At 41.7% G+C, this 21,399-nt stretch overlaps 1 protein-coding gene across 12 annotated transcripts in view; it reads left to right on the top strand.

Annotated features, from left to right (window-relative positions):
- The first annotated feature begins 2,768 nt into the window (after positions 1–2,768).
- Ambra1 (autophagy and beclin 1 regulator 1) overlaps positions 2,769–21,399 on the top strand; it is a 199,516-nt gene continuing 180,885 nt past the window's right edge. For 7 of the 12 annotated variants that reach the window (XM_048428451.3, XM_048428450.3, XM_085696569.2 and 4 more), the window contains exons 1-3: positions 2,770–2,908; positions 4,330–4,418; positions 18,587–18,647. The gene's annotated coding sequence lies outside the window, so the exon portion shown is untranslated. Of the gene's footprint in view, positions 2,909–4,329; positions 4,419–4,439; positions 4,591–18,586; positions 18,648–21,399 lie in introns of those variants that run through there. The other 5 variants (XM_048428439.3, XM_048428437.3, XM_048428440.3 and 2 more) reach the window with 5 other exon arrangements.

The following is a 21,399-nucleotide window of genomic DNA, read 5'->3' as shown; positions in this document are numbered from 1 at the left end:
ACTAGGCCACTATCTGCATGCTGAATCATACATTTCCCCCTCTGTATTAAATGTTCGACCACACAGGGATTTTTCTATTACTTCTACCACCCCCCAACCCACTCCTACACACCATCCAATTTTTCCTGGGTTCTAAGTTTTCAGATCCTGGAAGAGAGTCTTCAGCACAATCTAATTTGTATTCTTTCCCTTACAGAAGAAACAGAGAACTGTTATCTCATCGTTGTCTGCAGTGATATTTTATTTGTTATATATATATGCTATTTTTTTTTTGAGACAGAATTTCTCAGTAGCTATGAAGTCAGTCCTAGAACTCATTCTGTAGACCAGGCTGGCCTTGAACTCATAGAGATCCGCCTTTCTCCGTCTCCTGAGTGCTGGGATTAAAGGCCTGCACCACCACCTCCCAGTTTAATTGTATTTTAATAAATAAAACTTGCCTGAAGTTCAGAGAGTAAAACAGCTGCCCTGATCAGCCCTATAGATCAAGTAGTGGTGACACACACCTTTAATTCCAGCAGCCACACTAGTTTGCCATAGAAACTTGGCAATAGTAGTGCACACCTTTAATCCCAGCCATAGAGAGGAATAGAAGATGGGAGAAGACGGCTCTCACTCACAGTCTCTTTCTGAGATTCCTGGAGGCAAGATCGACTTTTTGGCCTGAGGTAGAGGTAAGAGCCAGTGGCTGCTGTTTTGCTTTTCTGACCTTCAGGTTGAACCCCAATTTCTGTCTCTGGGTTTTTATTAATCATGCTACAGTTGTTCTCAATCCCCTCCCCCAGAAACATTTTTTTAAAATAAGACTGCTATTCATTATGTAGCCCTGGCTGGTCTGGAACTCAATATATAGATTAAATCAGAGATCTGCCTGTCTGCCTCCCTGGTGCTAAGATCAAAGATGTGCACTGCCACATCTGACTTCCCTTTTCTGATAATTCAGCAGCTGGTAAAGTTCCTCCCTCATGTGGGCACCTCCTTTCTGAGAAGTTAGCTGCAGATCTTATGGCAAAGTCCACATAACTGATGCCACAATCAGTTTACAGTCCCATCCATGTGTTCTAGTTTCAGAGATTGTAATATATTCTCTATTTGGGCTGGAGAGATGGCTCAGAGGTTAAGAGCACTGACTTCTTCTAGAGGACCTGAGTTCAATTCCCAGCAACTACATGGTGGTTCACAGCTATCTATAATGAGATCTGGTGTACTCTTCTGGCATGCAGGTGTACATGCAGGTAGAACACTGTATACATAATAAATCATATATACATACATATATAAAGGATATATATGTATATGTACTTTATTTTGTCAGCCATTAGAGGGTGGTGCTCCCGTGCTAGGTCCCATTTATCTTTTTTTTTTTTTTTTTTTTTTTTTGAGAAAGGATTTCTCTGTGTAGCTCTGGTTGTCCTGGAACTAGCCCTGTAAACCAGGCAGGCCTTGAACTCAAGAGATCCATCTGCTTCTGCTTCCTAGGTGCTGGGATTAAAGGAATGTGCTGCCACCGTATCAAGGAGACATATACTCCGTATCATATAGGTCAGAAGTTCTCAACTTGTGGGTTGCAACCCTTTTGGGGGTTGAATGACCTTTTCACAGGAATCAAATAAGACTATTGTAAAACCCAGATATTTACATTATGATTCATAAGAATATCAAAATTAGCTATGAAGTAGCAACAAAAGTAATTTTGTGGTTGGGGTCACCATACAGGAGGATCTGTTGTAAAGTGTTGCAGCATTAGGAGGGTTTATATAAAGACAGTCACTGAGGTTTTCATCCACAAATACTCCACCTTCACAGGAGCAGCAGTGCAGTTACTGTCTTATCACCACAGCAGGGACAAAGCAATGGCACCTTGGTGAGAAGACATTTTATTCTATAACCCGTGAGGAAGGATGGCAATATCAGAACTGTCCTCAGGCCAGCCCCACCCTCAGGTGGCTTAATTTCAGTTGCAGGTCTTACACCCACAGAGGAACTGTACCATTTACTTCTCTCAAACTCATCTGGGGTTTTCTTTCTCAACTGTTGAGGTACCAAGTGTTGCCTGACTTTTCCTGGATAGATAGGAACAAAACACCTATTCATCCTAAATGAGGCATCAATGGCAGACTAAATAAATAATTCCATTCAAGTCTAGCTTGAGTCAATGAGTTTAACCTGAGGGTTGCTTACAGGAGCATGCGATTTACTGTAGCTACACCACTCGAGGACATATAAGTAGTTAACTGCTGGAGGGTAGGGGAGAAGAAGCCTCAGGAGTTAATGTACAACGTCTTTCCTCTACTTAAGGACATATAAGTAGTTAACTGCTAGAGGGCAGAGACTCTCGAGTGGTGTAGCAACAGTAAATCGCTGATGCTCACTTTGAACTCTGAATCCTTATGTTTTCTCCTCTTCCTAAAATGCCGGGATTACAGGCGTGCGCCCGTCTCAAAACTTTAGTTCTCTAAATTACTTAAACCACCAACAGAAAATGGAAGCAGCACACACAGTTTACTCTACGCTATAGTTTACGATCTGGATTTGTTTATTTATGCCTGGGACGGCAGCCGGACCTGCATCAAGACCTGAGCATTGTTCGGCACTCGGCTGCAGTTCCTTGAACGATTGCTGGGCGCTCTTCCTTTGATGTCTGGGCGTTCGTGTATTCTGTGATCTTTTGCGGCGTCTTCTTGGTTGATGTCTCTAGAGCGGTGGCGGCGGCGGCGGTAGCGGCAGCGGCAGCGACGGCGGCGGTGCCAGGTTCTGAACTGAGTTATTCCGGAGGCCCCGGGCTCTGGCCGCTTTCTCCCGCCGGGCGGTTGAGCGGATCCCTCGCTTCCTTCGGCCTCTTCCCGCCTTCCGTCCGTAGCCCGTTGCGCCTGCTGGCCTTCGGGCCGAGCTCTCACCAGTCTGGCAGGTAGGCCCGGGAGGAGCCTGGCAGGCCCGCTCCTGCATCCTTCCGCTGCGGGCAGGAGGAGACCTTGGCGCCGGCCGGTGGGCGAGCGCGCGGCCGACGGGCGGCTCGGCGTAAAGGTGGTTGCGCCCGGGGGCGCGGCCGGAGGGCGGCCCGGAACTCAGCAAGAAGCCGGAAGGAGGGAGAGAGATGCTGAGGCTGCCGGCTGGGTTCTGTAGAGAGGGGATGTTGTGTCCTGGACGGGTGTCGTCACACCTAGATTGTGGGAGCTTGGCACCCTTAGACCCTATTCCCTTTCTCATTTTTCCCTGCTCAGGGCTCCGGATGTCAGGCCTCGGTTGCTCTGGGGACCCCCCACCGAGTCCAGCCTCAGAGGGCCCCTTTGAGTCGCTGGAGTCTTGTGAAACAAGGCCCTCTGGTTCGTTGTAATGAAATGCCACGTTCTAGCCTATTTGGGGCAGGGAAACTGAGGCAGAGGTGTAGACGTGACTTTTCCCTATGATCCCGACAGACCATTAAATGCACTTTAAGTTTTTGTTGTTGTTGTTTGTTTGTTTTTTGTTTTTTTTTTGTCTTTAACGGTTAACTCTTCTCTTTTTCCTCTTTTTCCCCTTGTCAGTTTTTACATACAATGACTTTTCATTTGATTTTTGGAACTCCTCTTAGAAATATATATTCTGTCACCGTAGGCTTTAGAAGTTAAGGAAACAAGTGATATTTTTTTCTGAATTTGTTTTTTTCAAAGTTTGTATCACTTTAGCAAAAGTAGCAAGGAAATTTTGTTTGCTTCCACTTCTCTTCTGATTGATACTGATCCACTCTTTAGCCCTCTTTGGAACTTTCTGCTATGGTGTTAAGTCTTAATTAAGCCTGATGGAAGATTGTCAAGACTTTGAATTTAGGTTCTTGTCAGGGTCTTTTCTAGGAAGTATCCAAAGGGAAGCCAAGGAGTTTCTTGTGAAACAGTTTTTGCTTTTGCTTTTCATATTTGGTTAGTGGTTTAGTCTCTTTCTACTCAAGAGTTCAGAAGTGTGTGTGTGTGTAGAAATTATTCAAACAGATAATTAAATTGAAGATGAATCTTTTGTGAGTTTCATTATGTTTCTCTTTTCCAACTTGGAAACATTAAGGTCTAAGGGTTTTTGTTAATTTTGTTTTCATTGGTTCAAATGTCATGATCCTAATCTGTCATTCTTTGTTGAAAAAAAAAGGCTTGGATGTTATTCTGGGCTGGGTAAGTTTCCACAGAGTGTAGAATTTGTAGGTGTATGACTTTAAATACAGATTCTGAAAGTTTAATTCTACACAATTTTAGGATGCCTTTTATGAATTTTAGAGAGATAATAGAATTTTTTGTTTTTCTGATTTTTTAATGTGTGTGTGTAAGATCAGTGAGATTCACTATTCTTTTCCTTCTTTTGTAGTGCTGGGAATTTTGAACCCAAGGCCTCATGTATGTGCTTGCCATGGAGCTGCACCCCCTAACCCTGAGAGCAGCAAGATTTAAATAAAGGTTATCTATCTACCTACCTACCTATCTACTACCTACCTACTACCTACCTACCATCTATCCACGCATCTACGCTGCATGTCCGTCTCTCAGTCTGCACATGCGCATGCCATGCAAGGCATGTAAAGGAGAGTTTTCAGGAGTCAGTTTTTTCTTTCCACCACATGATTCCCAAGTGAGTTCAGGTCATCTGGCTTGACAGCAATCTTCTTTTATCTTCTGAGCTATTTCGCTGGTCCATGAAAATCAAATCCTTTGATAATGAGCTATTTCTTACTTTTTTATAAGGTATTAGTGAAGTAGACTCTAGTGGGTAACTAAGCTAAGATTATATATTTTTTGAAACAAACTTTTGGAAAAATGCAAAAGAATGTAGAGGCAGAAGTAACATAGTCCCCTGAACTTGATAGATCCTGCGTGGAATTTATTGTTTTAGGTGGTTCTTAGTGACTCCTAATGAATGCCAGATAAGAATTGGAGATTGCTGTGTGTGTCATGAAGAAAAAGGTTGGAAACATTTTATAATGTTGCTGCTTATTTCTGTTTATTTATGTTATGTATATGATGCTCTATCTGCATATATACCTGCATGCCAGAAGAGGGCATTAGACCCCATAGATGGTTGTGAGCCATTATGTGGGTGCTGGGAATTGAACTCAGGACCTCTGGAAAAGCTGCCAATGCTTTTAACTGCTGAGCTATCTCTCCAGCCCCATTATGTTTCTCTAAGAAATAGTTGGCAGAGGGTTATATTGAATTGAGGCATATAAAGAACTCGGTGGTGGGTGAGGCTACAGTAATTGAGACTCTTAAGTGTCTCTATTTTTTTCTACACTTTTTTAAGTATAATTTATTTTTATTTTATTTGTATTGGTGTTTTGCTACAGGTATGTCTGTGTGAGAATGACACATCTTGGAGTAAGTTGCCATGTGGGTGCTAGGACTTGAACCCAGGTCCTCTGGAAGAGTAGTCAGTGCTCTTAACCACTAAGCCATCTTTCCAGTCCTCTTTCTTACAAGTTTCACTTGATTTTTTTTCTAAGGATTTTTTAAAAATTTATTATGTATGTAGTGTTCTGTCTGTATGTATAACATGCACGCCAGAAGAGGGCACCAGATCTCATTATAAATGATTGTGAGCCACCATGTGGTTGCTGGGAATTGAACTCAGAATCTCTGGAAAGCAGTCAGTGCTCTTAACCTCTGAGCCACCTCTCCAGCCCCTACTTGATTAATTCTTGTGTGCTTTTTTTTTGTTTATTTTTTAAAATTTTTTTTGAGGCAGGGTCTCTCTCTTGTATCAAATTTACTGTGTAGCTGAGAATGATCTTGAATGCCTTGATCTCCCTGCTTCTGCCTCTCAAGTTCTGGGAGCACCAGTGTGAACCATAACTTGAAGCTAAATCCTGGGGTCCACCAAAGTCATTTTGGGTTGTCTCCTGACGTTTCAGAAATGTTCACATTATGACTGATTATTCTGTATTTTGGTAAGATGGTTCTTGGGGATAATTAAGAGATAGAGGCTTCAAACAGACGTGGTTGTACATACCTTAAATTCCAACTCTCGAGGGATTGAGGCAGTAGGATTGGGAATTGAGTTCTAGGTCAACCTGAGTTACATCCTAAGGCTGTCTTAAGAAGCAAGCAAACAAAAACGACAACAATAAAACAAATACAAAGCAAAAAAGATAAAAACCTATGACCACAGTTACTGAAATAAACTGCTTATTTTTACTAAAAGAGCAAAAGCTTATGTCTTTATACAGTATAGTTTGTAATGTATTCAGTGTATGTGAAGGAAATAAGACTTTCATTCTTTTGGTTATTTATCATTTATTAATTAATTTAATTATTCAATTTATCCCTTATTAAGCTTTATTAATGCTGAATCCAAATTTTTATGGACTTCATTCAGTATCATAATGAATGGCACAGTTTAATTCTATAATTTGTCTATCTATATCACTTTTAAAGAAATTAGAAAAAAAATCATATCAAGTTCTCTTTTTCTAAAGATAGGTCCCAACTTGATAAAGTTATTTTGGAATAAGATATAGATGTTTTTGTCCTGTGGTTTAACATACTCAGAACAAAGCCAATGCGAAGGTGCAACAAACTGAAGAGTCGTCCTCAAGCCCAGGGCTGTCAGCTCTTGTCATGGCCACCTCCTTGTCCAGAAGTATGCCCTAACTCTGGCTAACTTACAGGTGTTGGTTTGTTTGTTTTATTTTTTTCTTTTTTAGCCTTTCACTCCCAGGTTAATTAGAGCTTTTGAAATTTTTTCCTTTTTTTTAAAATTTTTTTGTAATTGAGCTACCTTAGGATGAGTGGAGGAATTCTTATTTTCCCAATGTGCATATAGAGAGGCATACGTGTTTGGAATTGGATGCTGCCTTTCTCTGAGGTTTAGATACTATTCCTTCATGGAATCCTTGTCTGAATCTGCAGTAGACAATTTTTAGGTGCCTCATTCACCTAGTCCTGAGAGTGTTTCTTCTATTACCCTTGTTTGGCCCTCTAGTCAGACATGCCTGACAAAATTGCTACATTTGATCAGTTGACTTCTGAAGGCTGTAGGCCTTAAAGCCACAATGTGTGTCTTCTTATGGTGACATCCAGTGATGTTCCCTTTGTTATTTTTCTTCTGCTCATGAAACCAGAGAGACCATGTCTTGGTTAGGGTTTCTTTTGTTGTGATAAAACACTATCACCAAAAACAATTTGGGGAGGAAAGGGTTTATTTCAGCTTAATTCTTCCACATCGAAGTCTGTCAGTCATTTAAGTAAATCAGGGATTTTTTTTTTTTTTGGTTGTCCTGGTACTAGCTCTTGTAGACCAGGCTGGCCTCAAACTCTCAGAGATCCGCCTGCCTCTGCCTCCCTAGTGCTGGGATTAAAGGCGTGCGCCACCACCGCCTGGCGAGGGGCTGAGGTCTTGAAGGAATGCTCCTTCTTGGCTTCTTATGGCTTGCTCAGTTTGCTGTTTTACACATCCCACACTGTACTGGGCCCTCTCAATCATTAATAAAGAAGATGCCTCCACAGGCTTCCCTACAAACCAGTCTGATGGAGGCATTTTCTCAAAGTTCCTCTTCCGAGATAACTAACTTGCATGAAGTTCACAAAACTAGAGAACACAGACCAAAATTATCTTTTTTCTTTTGAGAAGTTATGATTAGTGGCTGAGTGGATAAGGAAGGATCTGAGAGTTTGAATCCTTAGTATTCTTTTTGTTTGTGTGCCACCACTGCCAGATTTTCCTTAACATTCTTTTTTTTTTTAAAAAGATTTATTTATTTATTATGTACACAGTGTTCAGCTTCCATGCCTGCAGGCCAGAAGAGGGCACCAGATCTCTTTACAGATGATTGTGAGCCACCATGTGGTTGCTGGGTTGCTGGGAATTGAACTCAGGACCTCCGGAAGAGCAGTCAGTGCTCTTAACCTCTGAGCCATCTCTCCAGTCAGCCAGACAGAGCCAGGTAGTGGTGGTGGCAGAGGCAGAGTTGGGTACATGCCTTTAATTCCTGGGGAGGCAGAGGCAGTCTGGTATCTAGTTCAAGGCCAGTCTGGTCTACAGAGTAGTTCCCAGACAGCCAGGTCTATGCAGAGAAACTCTGTCTCAAACAAACAAACAAACAAAAAACCAGACATGGTCATATATGTCTGTTTGCTATTCTTACCCAAATGGTCTGGTACATATGGTTATAGTAGGGTTTTATGGGACGCCTTTTTTTTTTTTTTTAAACCCCCTGATTTGTTTATTTGGTGTGTATGTTTTGCCTGTCCATATGTATGTGCACCATGTCAGTGCCTGGTAAAGTGGGAGTTCAGAAAAGACTGTTGGGATCCTCTGGAGCTGGAGTTAAGGATGGATGTGAGTCATCATGTGTATGCCAGGAACTGGACTTGGGTCCTTTGCAAGAGCATCAAGTAATCTTAACTGCTGAGCCATCTCTCCAGCCCTGGACCCAGTTTTAGTAAAGCTTGAAACACTTTGGTAGGACCAAGGCTTCAGGCTATACCAGAGTGCAATAGTTGACTGTATTCTAATATTTCTTTATAGTGAAAGTGTATGTGTGTGAAATTGCTTTAAACAAGATAAACTGGGTGGGTGACACACACCTTTAATCCCAGTACTCAGTAGGCAGAGGCAGGCGGAACTCAGACTTGGGTCAGTCTGGTTTACAGAGCGAGTTCCAGGATAGCCAGGGCTACACAGAGAGACCATGTCTTGGAAAACAAACAAAATTAATAATAATAAAAAGGCATTGTGAAGGTACTTTCCACCAAACCTGATGATCAGAGTTCCATTCCAGGATCCACTGGGTATAATGGGAGAACCTTCTTTTGCAAGTTCTATTTTGATTCTCACATGTATGCTGTTGCATGCATTGTCTCATGTGTCATTTGTGGTTCCTTTCCTCTCCTGCCAATAATTAGATGTGGTGATGATGATGATGATGATAATAAAAACCCCAGCACGAAAAGTCATGAACTCGTCTTTCATTAAAAAAAAATAAAAAGAATTAAAAGAATTGTTCAGATGTTACTATAGATGTGCTATAGATAGCACATATAGATGTGCTATCGTAGAGCAGCAATCTTAGATGCCATTTGGGTTAGTCTTTCTACTTTCAAGGAAGACTTATGGCCGTCACGGAGGATAGAGGTGAGCGAACACAGGCCAATCCAGGATGATCTTCCCACTGCATGAAGAACATTGGTGGTTCACTGCTGCAGTTCTTGCCTTCCCAGTGTGAATGCAGACAGGCATCTGTGTTTGGAACAGCTATTTTGGATGCTGCAGACCTCCCCCTCCTTGTAGTTAGTCTTGGCTTTTGTGTTTGTAGGTAAGTGTTAAGTACTTTCTGGCTTGTTCTTAGAATTAATAAAATACTTCTCTAGATCAACTTTTTTTTTTTTTTTTTTTTGAGAAAAGGTTTCTCTGTGTAACAGTCCTAGCTGTCCTGGAACTTGCTTTGTAGACCAGGCTGGCCTCGAACGCATAGAGATCCACCTGCCTCTGCCTCCCGAGTGACATGCACCACCACCGACTGGCTCTTTTTGCATTTTGAGACAGGTATTATGTAGTCCACAATGTCCTCGAATTCCCGATTCTGTTACTTCTACCTTCCAAATACTGGGATTACAAGCATGAGCTAACTAACACACCTGGTCTTTGCAGTACCAGAGATCAAATCAGGACTTTGTGCTTGCCAGGCAAGAACTCTGTCAGCTGAGCTAATCCCCTCATCACACTATGTTTTGGTTGTAATTATCTTTCATCACTTACCTTTCAGACTTGCTTATTTTCTGTAACTATTTTTTGAAAGCTCATTAGCTACATTAGATCAATGATATGTTTATTCCAGGGCAAAGTGTAGTTGACTAGAAATCTGGTGAGGGCTGGAAGTTAGGCTGAAACAGTGCTGAGGAAAACAGGCTGCTAAAGAGAAGGAGTGAAGCAGGCCCTGGTGTTCCTTTCGTGGCAGCCATGGTATCATAATTCCTTATATTTTTTTTCTGCCATCTCAGTGAAAATCTGCCCCCCCCTTTTTCTGAGATAGGTCTTTGTTTTTTGTTTGTTTGTTTGTTTTTTAAGACAGTTTCTTTTGTAGCTTTAGAACTTGTTCTGGAACTCACTCTGTAGACCAGGCTAGCCTCAAACTCACAGAGGTCTGCCTGTCTCTCCTCCCTAGTGCTGGAATTAAAGGTGTGCACCACCACTGCCTGGTTCTGAGATAGGTCTTACTGTGTTGTCCAAGTTGAACTCCAGCTCATAATCCTCCCTCCTCAGCTTTCTAAGTGTTAGGATTACAGGCTGCTCCACTATGCCTGGCTACTGTAGAAATTTTCACCTAAGACTGGTGCATGTACTGTTTGTCTGAAGCTGTATGATGACATTGGTTTTGATACTGGCATTTTTTTTTTCAAGACAGGATTTCTGTGTAGCTTTGGAGCCTGTCCTGGAACTAGCTCTTGTAGACCAGGCCTTGAGCTCACAGAGATCTGCCTGCCTCTGTCTCCCATTGCTGGGATTAAAGGCGTGTGCCACCACCACCTGGCATGATACTAGCATTCTTGATTATGATTTTTGGCCCTTTTACTTGTAATGTAACTTGAATTTAATTCTCATTTATTAGTTTTTTTTACAATTACATATTCTGTAGAGGTTGAGTTTAGTTGGTGAATGTAGGTGCAGAATATTTGCCTATAGGTGCATTTGTGCCAGAGAATAAGTTGAAGCATGTAGCCTTATGTTAGGGAATACATTTAGAAGACTTCTGACATTGAGAGGAGACTTTAGGCTCTTGTTGAATGTGTATAAAATAATACCCACTATCTTGTTTGGGTTCTTTCTGCCAAAAAATTAGAAACCTTTTGCAAAGATTGTTTGACTGTTGCTTATTGAAATTATGCTTCTCTTTTTAAAACTTACTAAGGAAAATTTACTTTTTGTGATTTTGTTTTTTCTGCCCTGCTGAATAAAGTGTTCTCCCTGGCTGTGGGGGCACATGCACGTTTGATTCGAGAAGCAAACTGGGGAATTTTAGTTTAGTTGAGGATCAGGAATTCAAGGTCATCAATAAGTGAGTTCTAGGCTAGCGGAGGTTATATTCTAACAAAAGAAAACAATAGCCTTTTTTTTTGTCTCTCCTTCACTGGGTCATAGTTTCTTGTGTAGTCCAGACAAACTTTGAACTTGTGATTCTCCAGCCTCAGCCTCTCAGGTGTTAGCATGTACTACCACAGCCAGCCCAAACTCGTAGGATCAGCTGCTACTGTTTCTGTAAGTGGGTAGCTTAGTTATAAATCACAGGATCACTACTTATTAGCTCTTAAGACCAGTTACTTAACCTCCCAGTTTGATCTGTTAAAATATACAGTTGTGCTGGCCGGTGGTGGCCTATGTCTTTAATCCCAGAACTCTGTGAGTTCTAGGCTAGCCTGGTCTACAAGAGCTAGTTCCAGGACAGGCTCCAAAGCTACAGAGAAACCCTGTCTTGAAAAAACCAAAATAAATAAATAAATAAAACCAGTTTTATATTGAACACTGTGCCCAGTGGTACAGGAAAGATTCTGTGTCATTGATTCACTTTTTTGCATTATACTTTTATGATGTAGATACCCTATTTTTGTTCAAGATATGGTCATGCTATGTACTCTAGGCTGGTCTTAAAATCTTCCTGCCTCAGCCTTGTGAGTACTGGGATTAGAGGCCAGTTATAGGTTCTCTTACTCTCAGCATTTTATAGATATGGCATTCATTGGCACATAGATGTGAAGTAGTTTCCTCTAGGTATACTGCTAGTCAGTATTGGGGATTTGAGCAGCTTGGTGCCATCATCTCCTGCTCTTGACCCCCTAGATTATAGGATTCTTCTCCCCCTCTCCACCTCCCCAAGACAGGGTTTTTCTGTGTAGCCCTGGCTGTCCTGGAACTCACTTTGTAGACCACGCCTGCTTCTGTCTCCCGAGTGCTGGGACAGGCATGTACCACTAGGCCTGGCTTAGTTTTATACGCGCGCACACGTATGCGCGCGCACGCATACACACACACACACACACACACACACACACACTTGTTTGTATCTTTTTTTTGACGTGGGGTCTTGCAGTATGTTGTCTAGGTTTGTCAAAACTAGACTCAGTCAAGTGGGTTTTTTGTCTTTGTCTTTATACACTTGTATACACTACCATGACCTGCTTTTGAATGAATGTCATGACCTAATATATGCTTTTAAAACATTATGCTTTCTTCCATGTGAGGAATGGGTTTGGAAGGAAAGAAATGGGGGAAGCATAGTTGGGGAGCAATTTAGTAGCCCAGGCAAAAGCTAATGATAGTTTAGATTAGGCTGTAGGCAGTAAATATATAGATTCAGCATGTATTTTAGAATCAGTACAAACAAGACCTAATGATGGACTGGATGTGTGGGAGGAGGGAGGTGTCAAATATGAGCCCGGGTTTCTATAGTGAACATCTGGGTGGATGGAGGTGCCACTTTTCAAATGGAAACAGTAGGAAGAACAGTTTTTGTTGAATTGAGAAGTGGAATGAAGACGTTTGTTTTAGTCACACCAAACATGAGATGCTAGTGAAGCACACATGGAGACTTTGAGTAAACAGTCTTTGGACTGACTCAGAATGTGGTGCTGGAGGTAAGTCTGGATGGAATTGGTATTTGGAGGATATTTATAACCCAGGAAATGGATGAGCTCACCTAGGAAAAAGAATAGAGTAGGGTGAGGGGAGCTCAGGACTGAGTCCTAAGGATAAGGAAACCTAAGAGGCTGTCACTGTAGAAGCAGAGAACAGCCCATTTCAAGACACACATGGTCAGCTGTATTTTGTTGGATTTGGCAACCCAGATCATTGATGCTTATTGCAAAAACAAGGGTGGAGGATTGCAGGGTTAGGAGCTGGGTAGAAGTAGGTTAAAGGAATAGGGAGGGAAGAAGTGGAAATGCCCTCACGTTTTCATTGTAGCCAGTTTCCCTGCAGAAAGCTGTGTTTTTTTTTTGTTTTTTGTTTTTTTTTTTTTTTGTCTTTGATAGCTTACTAGGAGGTTGTAAAAGAGAAAGGGGGTAGGGTAGGCGGAACTTTTGTCATGGTTTGAGAAATGATCCTTATGATCTTTAAACATTGGCCTTGGAGTGTAAAGGTTTTTCTACTCTGTGTACTTTAAACCTGTGCTCTCTTTGACCTTTCTTTTTTCATCTTCCTGCCCAATATGACTTGAGCCTTCAAGTTCATTCTTTATCTTTATTTTTTCCTTACTGCTTTTGTTTCCCTTCTTTCTCATTTCTTTCTCTCTGTCTCTGTATCTCTTTTGAGTTTCACTGTATCTCGAGCCTGAGATTGTCCTGCCTCCTGAGTGCTAAGACTACAGGCTTTGTTTTGCCATGGTGCCTGGCTTCTAGTTCTAACATTCTTTTTTACTTACTGACTTAATTTTTTTTCTTTTGTTTTTTGAAAAAGAGTTTCTGTGTAGCTTTGGAGTCCTGGAACTTACTCTGTAGACCAGTCTGTGGTCTTGAACTCACAGAGATCCTCCTGTCTCTGCCTCCCTAGTGCTGAGAATAAAGGCGTGCACTGCCACCATCACCCATCTCTCTTTTTTTGAGGCAAGGTCTTGATATGTAGCCATGACTGGCCTCAAATTTGCTTTAGTCCTGCTTACCCTCTAAATTCTGAGATTAGGGGTACACTAGGTACACATCACTAGGTTTGTCTTTTTTTCGGGGGTGGGCTTGAGTTTTTGAGACAGTGTTTCTCTTTGTAGAGCTGTACTAGAAATCGCTCTGTAGACCAGGCTGGCTTTGAACTCAGAGATCTGCCTGCCTCTGACTTCTAACTGCTGGGATTAAAGTTGTGGGACACCATTGACCCACTTCTCCTCCTCCTTCTTTTAGTTCCTTCCTTCCTTCCTTCCTTCCTTCCTTCCTTCCTTCCTTCCTTCCTTCCTTCCTTCTTTTCTTCCTTCCTTTCTTTCTTTTTGAAGACAGAGTTTCTCTGTTTAGTCCTTGCTGTCCTGGAACTCACTTTGTAGACCAGGCTGGCCCTGAATTTACAGAGACCCATCTACTTCTGCCTCCTGAGTGTTAGGACTATAGGTGTGCCCTGTCACCACCCGTCTTTCTTTTAATTCTTTTTGAGATAGAGAGCCTATGCTGGTTTCAAGGTGATACAGAGCTAAGGATGACTCGAAATTTCTGACTCTTTTGCCCCTACCTCCCAAGTGCAGAGGTTACGGGTGTGCACTATCATTCTGGCTTATTCTGGATCTTTCATGTAAATAGTATGTAACATGTAACCTTTCTGTTTGGTGTCCTTTACTTAGCATAATGTTAGCCACAGGAGTACCATGTCAGTACTTTTATTCCTTTTAATGGCTGAATAATAATATTACTTATCATGACTGATCTATTTACCTCTTTATGAACAGTTGAACTTTTTCACTGTTACTTACTTTTGTGGAAACAGTAATGCTGTGAATATGCATGTGTATGAAATACTCTCAGTTATTCAGGTCTATCCCTAGAAGGAGTCTTACGGCAATGGATTAGTCATGTTTTCTTGTTAAAGATTCTTGCTGAATGTAATGGTGCATGCCTATGTTGGACCCTAGGGTCCAAACACTGAGGAATTGCCCCCAGAGACCACCTCACACACCACAGCCGATGCAAAAGCATGAGGATTTTATTAATTCTGTCATGACAGGGTCCCTCAGCATTCAGGAATCTGAGAGACCTCAAGTAGCTGGTACAGGCTACTTTTAAAGGAGAAGGCCACAGAAGCAAGGGAGGTTGTTCTTTGACCATTATGATTGGCTTATTCGAACGGGCTATTACCAATAATTGACTGGAGAGCTGTTGCCAGATCAGATGTGGTAAGAGGTCATTTTGACCCCATTTCCCAGGGGACTGAATCAAAACATACGTGTATGGGTAATTGTTCAGGAACTGAGTCAACATCTTAAAGGTTATCTTGCCTCAATTTCTGGAGAACATACGTGCATGTGCAGCTGTTAGGTCCTTGGTTCCCAGGGGAGAAGGGGAAGCACTAAGACACGGAGGCTGATAGGGTTCAGAATTGTCAGAAGTGGCTTCAGAATTGTCTTAAAGTCTTACACCTATAATCCCAATACTTGGGAGACTAAGGCAGGAGGATTGCCATGAATTTAATGCTGGCCGGTGCTATAGCAAGTACCAGATATGCTAGGGCAACATAGCAAGCACTGTCTCAAAAACAAAACGTTTCTTCCCAAGCCTGGCATGGTTGCTTAAGCCTGTAATCTAGGATTTGGGAGATGGAGGTAGGATTGCTATAAGTTGGAGGTCAACTTAGGCAACAAAAGGAGATCTTGTCTTAAAATACAAGATGATTCTTTTTTAAAGAAATATTTTTATTTTATGTGTTATGGGTGTCTTATCTGTATATACATCTGTGTACTACATTTGTGCCTAGTACCCACAATTGGCAGAAGAAGGTGTTGGATGGTTCTGAGCTGTCATTTGGGTGTTGGGAATTGAACCCAGGTCCTCTGGAAGAGTAGACAATATTCTTAACTGCTAAGCCATCTTTCCAGCCCAAAATGATTTTTTTAAAATTTTTATAATAAAATTTTCCAAGCCTCTTGTCAACCCTAGAATGGCTCCCTTAATTAAGATATCTTCTTTCCTGCTCCCATATCTGTCCTTCCTCCATCTCAACCATCCCACTCCCCCAAACTCTCCCCAACCCTTCCCTTCTCCCTTCTTTCTCCCCCTCTCGCCTTCCCCCCCCACCCCCATCCGCATGTTCCCAACTTTTGCCTGGGATCTTGTCTGCTTCCAATTTCCAGGAGGATCTATATATGTTTTCCTTTGGGTTCACCTTATTACTTAGCTTTTCTAGGATCACGAACTTTAGGCTCAGTGTCCTTTGTTTATGGCTAGAATCCACTAATGAGTGAGTACATACCATATTTATATTTTTGGGTCTGGGTTATCTTACTCAGGATAGTGTTTTCTATTTCCATCCATTTGCATGCAAAATTCAAGATGTCATTGTTTTTTACCGCTGAGTAGTATTCTAATGTGTAGATGTCCCACACTTTCTTTATCCATTCTTCCATTGAGGGGCATCTAGGTTGTTTCCAGGTTCTGGCTATTACAAATAATGCTGCTATGAACATAGTTGAACAAATGCTTTTGTAGTAGCAAGTATACACTCTTGCGTATATTCTGAAGAGTGGTATTGCTGGATCCCAAAGTGATTCTTCTTAAATCAGAGATCAAAATGAACATCTGTAGCTTCCATAGAATGTATGGATTTGAGAGTTGTTAGTGGGCCAAAATTGGGACTTGAAGTCAGTTTCTCTAAATTGTTTCAAAACTTTAGATAGTGTCTTATGTAGCCCAGGCTGGCCTTGGATTCTTTGTATAGAAGATGGCTTTGAATCTTCCTGTTATGCATCCCATAACAACCAAATTCTCTTGCATATATTGCTTTTTGAGGAAGTAGGTTTGGCAAGCAATCTGGTTTTAACTATTAGCATTTTACTGATGGGATAATTGAAGTTCAGCATCTGTGTGATTTTAACTTCCTGTCATCCTTAGAGTCAGTAAGTGACAGAATTAAGAATTTAAGATTCTTAATCATGTTCTTTGTCTAAGGTGACCCATATAAAGCCATATTGTGTTTACATGAAGCTGTGTGAAATGGACTTCCTCTGTTTTATAATCTCTTGAAGGGGTATCGTTCAAGTGGTATTAAGCAGATGTTCTCTTTCCACAGAGAACAGGACAAGAGGGAATGTATTTTAATTGGTGACAAAAGGGATATGGATTACATGTTACAACTTAATGACAACAGGATACTGGACAATTACCAAGAGTGATTGTGAAATATCCCTGAAGATTTAATAACCACCTTTTTTGGATGATGTAGGTACAGATTGTTTAGAAATGAGGGAGATGATGATGGATCACTAGTAACCTCAGGGCAGAACTACTTGATAGTTAACCAAAATAGTATCTTTACTATTTTTTTAATTTTAATTTTATTAATATTAATCAAATAATTTTTTTTTTGAGACAGGGTTTCTCTGTATAGTCCTGGCTGTCATGGAACTCACTCTGTAGACCAGGCTGGCCTCCCTTCTGCCTCTGAGTGCTTAGATTAAAGGCATGCACCACCACAGGTTGGCATCTTTAATGAGTATGTATTCTTCAGCTTTTTTTTCTTGAGACAGTTTCTCTGTGAGGCCTTGACTGTCTTGTAATTTGCAGTGTAGACCAGGCTGACTTTGAATTTACAGAGATTTGCCTGCCTTTGCCTGCTTAGTATTGAGTTTAAAGATGTGTACTACTACTGCCCAGCTTAATAAATACATTTTCATTTTTCTCTCGAAATAATCAATAGAGAGTACATGAATTAGGGCTGTGGAGATGGATCTGTTGGTGAATTGCTGCACGTGCACGAGGACCGAAGTTCAGAATCTCAACCCTCATAGATGCAGTGGCCTGTACCTGTAATATCAGTTCTGGGGTGGAGACCCGAGGGTCCCTGAAGCTTCCTGGTCTGCCAGTGAGGCCAAGTTGGGGCAGCACAGGTTCTGTGAGAGACCTTGTCTCACAAAAACTAAAATGAAGAGGTCCTAGAGCAATAGCTTAGTCCTTAAGTGTAGTATGAGGGGCCAGCTTGTTGGAGCTTCTGTCCCGCCCGGTACCCCACAGCCCGCAACCCCAAAGGAAATTACACACAGGACTCCATAAGATTATAAACTGATTGGCCCATTAGGTCAGGCTACTTATTAGCTCTTATAACTTATGTTACCCCATTATCCTTATCTACATTAGCCACATGGCTCCGTACCTTTCTCAGCTGGGCAAGTTACATGCTGCCTCTTCGGTGATCTGCGCAGGAATGGCTGAGGAAATTTCCTCCTCCCTAGCCTTCTCCTATTCTCATTGCCCTGCCTCCACTTCCTGTCTGGTTGACCCACCTATACTTCCTGCCTGGCCAATCAGAGTTTTATTAAAATACATGATTGACAGAATACAGACAATTCTCCCACACCACTTAAGAGTACTCACTGCTCTTGCAGAGGCCCTGAGTTTGGTTCCCAGCACTTACATTCAGCTCACAGCCATCTGTATCTACAGTGCCAGGATCTGATGCCTTCTTCTGATCTCCTTGGGCATCAGGCATACATGTTTTGCATATGTATGTATGTATGTAAAACATTCATACAAATAAAAAAATCTTTAAAAAGCCAAAATGATGAGCTGTTAGGAAGACATTGGCCTCCACATGCACGTGTGCCCTACTCACCCCCATTCACACACACACACACACACACACCTGAGAGTAGGTGACTTGAGCCAGGTGTGGTTGAGCATGTCTGTAATACAAACTGTTTGGAGATGGAGGCAGGAGAATCAGGAATTAAAAGCCAGCCTTGTCTTCATGGTGTGTTGAGGCTAGCCTGGTCTATGTGAGACTCTGTATTTTCAAAAAAAAAGAAGAAAGAAAGGAAAATAAAGGAGAGTGATAAGTCAATTGGTCAAGCCCAGTGAAATACAGTATTGGTGATCTGAATCTCCAGTATCCTTGATGAACCATGAACATTCATTCGTCCTTGTCTTAAATTTTTTTCTTTTTACATTTATTAATGTAGGCTGGGGGCTACGCATGAATGCCATGGTGAACTTGCGGAGGTTGGAGAACAACTTTCAGAGGTCAGTTCTACCGTATGGATTCTGGGGTTGATTCTGGGCTTGGAGCACAGGTTATCAGGCTTGGTGGCAGGTGCCTTGCTCGTTGAACTACCTTGCTAGCTTTTCCTTATCAGAGGAGACTATTTTTCTGCTATATATGAATTATTTTTCTTCCTAAAGAGCAGAGATCCAATCCACCACCAACATCTTCCATACAACGTGTTATTAGGAAGTTTTTTCGATCAAGTGATGAGATAATAAGCTTATTCCTCCTGTTTACTATAGTAGTATATTATTTGTTTTTCAATAAGTGAAAGCTTGCCTGAAGATCAGAGGACAAAGAAGTCACACTAGTCAGCCATACAGGCCCGGGAGTGGTGGCACACACCTTTAATCCCAGGACAGGCAGGTGGGTCTCTGTGAACTCAAGGCTACCCTGGGCTACACAAAATCAATCCAGGTAGTGGTAGTTCACATCTTTAATCCCAGGGTTTGGGAGTCACACACATTTAATCCCAGCACTAGGGAGCAATATTGGCTGGACTGAGAGAGGAAGATCAAGGGGAAGAGACAGGAACTCAGTGGAATGCAGAGTCTGATTCATGAAGACAGGATCTTGCCCTGTCGGTCTGAAGATTTGATAGAGGTAAAGGTCTCTCTAGTGGTTGGCTGCTTTGTCCTATGATCGTCAGGCAAGCTTTCATTTATTGAAACATAAATAATATACCACTATAGTTTACTTGGGATAGAGATACTCTTGTAAACATTGCTTGAGGGGTTGGTGAGGTGGCTCAGTTGGTATAAAGTGTCTGCTGTGGAAGCATGATGACCTGAGTTTGGGTTTCTTGCACTCATGTGAAGGGAGGTGCAGCTCTGTGTCTGTAAACCCCATCTTGGAGGGGCAGAGACACATGGACTTTGAAGCTTACTGGCCACCCCACCAGTTTAATTGTACAGTTCTGTCTTCAGTGAGACACTGTCTGGAAAAAAAAAAAAAAACAAGGTAGAGCACAATAGAAGAAGATACCTAGAGTTCACCTCTGTTACCTGCATGCACATGTGCACATGTATGAATAGGCCCATGCACCCATTATCTACACACAAATTAGTTGAGGGCCTGGCAGTGTAGCTCAGTTGATACAGTGATTCTCTAGTTTGCATGAAGCCCTGGGTTTGATCCCCAACCATTGTATAAACCAGTCAGGTGGCATATCCCTATAATCCTAGCACTCTGGAGATGGAGTCAGGCGGATCAGGGGTTTAAAGCCAACCTGGGCTATATGAGACTGTTTGGAAAAAAGTTATGTGGGCCTATACCTGTATGTGTAGAAATGGGAATACATTATTAGTAATAGACCAAAGTTATTTTGAGAAAGGATCTTCAGTTAAAGCCCAGGATTGCCTCTAGTTTGTGATCTTCCTGTGTCACCCTTCAGAGTTCTGGAATTATCAGTATGTGCCACGTTGTGTAGACCTTATATATTTTTCTTCCATGTAGTACTGGCACAAATCTATAAAATGGTAGTAACTCTATTGTAAAGAATATGATAGTCAGGCAGTGGTGGTGTACACCTTTAATCCCAGCACTCAGGAGGCAGAGGTAGGCAGATCTCTGTGAGTTCAAGGCCAGCCTGATCTACACAAGAGACCACTACACAGAGAAACTCTGTCTCGAAAAACCAAAAAAAAAAAAAAAATTCAAAACAAAACAATCTCAGACCACAGCTTGTTAATGGTGGAACTACAAATGAGAAGCAAAGCTTCTGCCTCGTGCTGGTGCTTTTCAGACCATTTCTGGTACATCCAAGAACTAGGAAGAGCTTCGGTTTTCTCAAGCTATTTCATCTGTTCTGTGTATAGCTTCATTTGGATAAAGGGCTTACCTAAATATCGAAAAGATTGTGAAATAACACAATTATTAGGCTAAATTTCACCCTAAAAATTGAAGATGTCTGGATTATGTTCAAGTTTGAGGTAACTTGAAGCCATAGCCATAGGTCTGTCCTCAGGGAATAAACTCTTGTAGCAAAAGAGCGTGAACTTCTAGTCTAACTCCTGAGTATTCTAAATACAGAGGGCACAGATGGACAGTGGATGACAATATCCACTTTTCTTTCTTCCTTCCTTCCTTCCTTCCTTCCTTCCTTCCTTCCTTCCTTCCTTCCTTCCTTTCTTTCTTTCTGTGTGTATTTCAAGATGGTATTTTTTGTTGGTTTGTTTTTGTTTGTTTGTTTGTTTGCTTTTTGAGACAGGGTTTCTCTGTGTTGCTTTGGAGCCTGTCCTGGAACCAGGCTGGCCTTGAACTCACAGAGAGCTGCCTTGCCTCTGCCTGAGTGCTGGGATTAAAGGCTTGTGCCACCACCGCCCAGCCCAGCCTTCAAGATGGTGTTTTTTTTCTGTGTTATCCCAACTATTCTGGAACTCACTCTGTAGACCAGGCTGACCTTGAACTCAACTCTGCCTGCCTTCTCCCAAGTGCTGGATCACTACTGCCTGGCCCAACAGTATCCACCTTTCAAGAGTAGTTGTAGAGATCTGAAATAATATAGAAGGCTCCTAAGTTAGAGCACTCACCTCACCCCAAGATAACAGCTGTTAGAAAAATGCTGGTGATGTTCTAATGGCAATTTTACTTATTTACTTCATCTTATACTCATTTATTTTGAATGTTAGTTACATTTATTTATGTATGTCATAAATATAGGTCAGGGCTCACAATTCACAGCATACAAATCAAGATCTGAGGCCAACTTTCTGGGGTCACATCTCTCCT

Source organism: Myodes glareolus, chromosome 10 (genome assembly GCF_982192425.1).
Source record: "Myodes glareolus chromosome 10, mMyoGla1.1, whole genome shotgun sequence".
Lineage (NCBI taxonomy): Eukaryota > Metazoa > Chordata > Mammalia > Rodentia > Cricetidae > Myodes > Myodes glareolus.
This window is presented reverse-complemented; position numbering and strand designations above follow the sequence as displayed.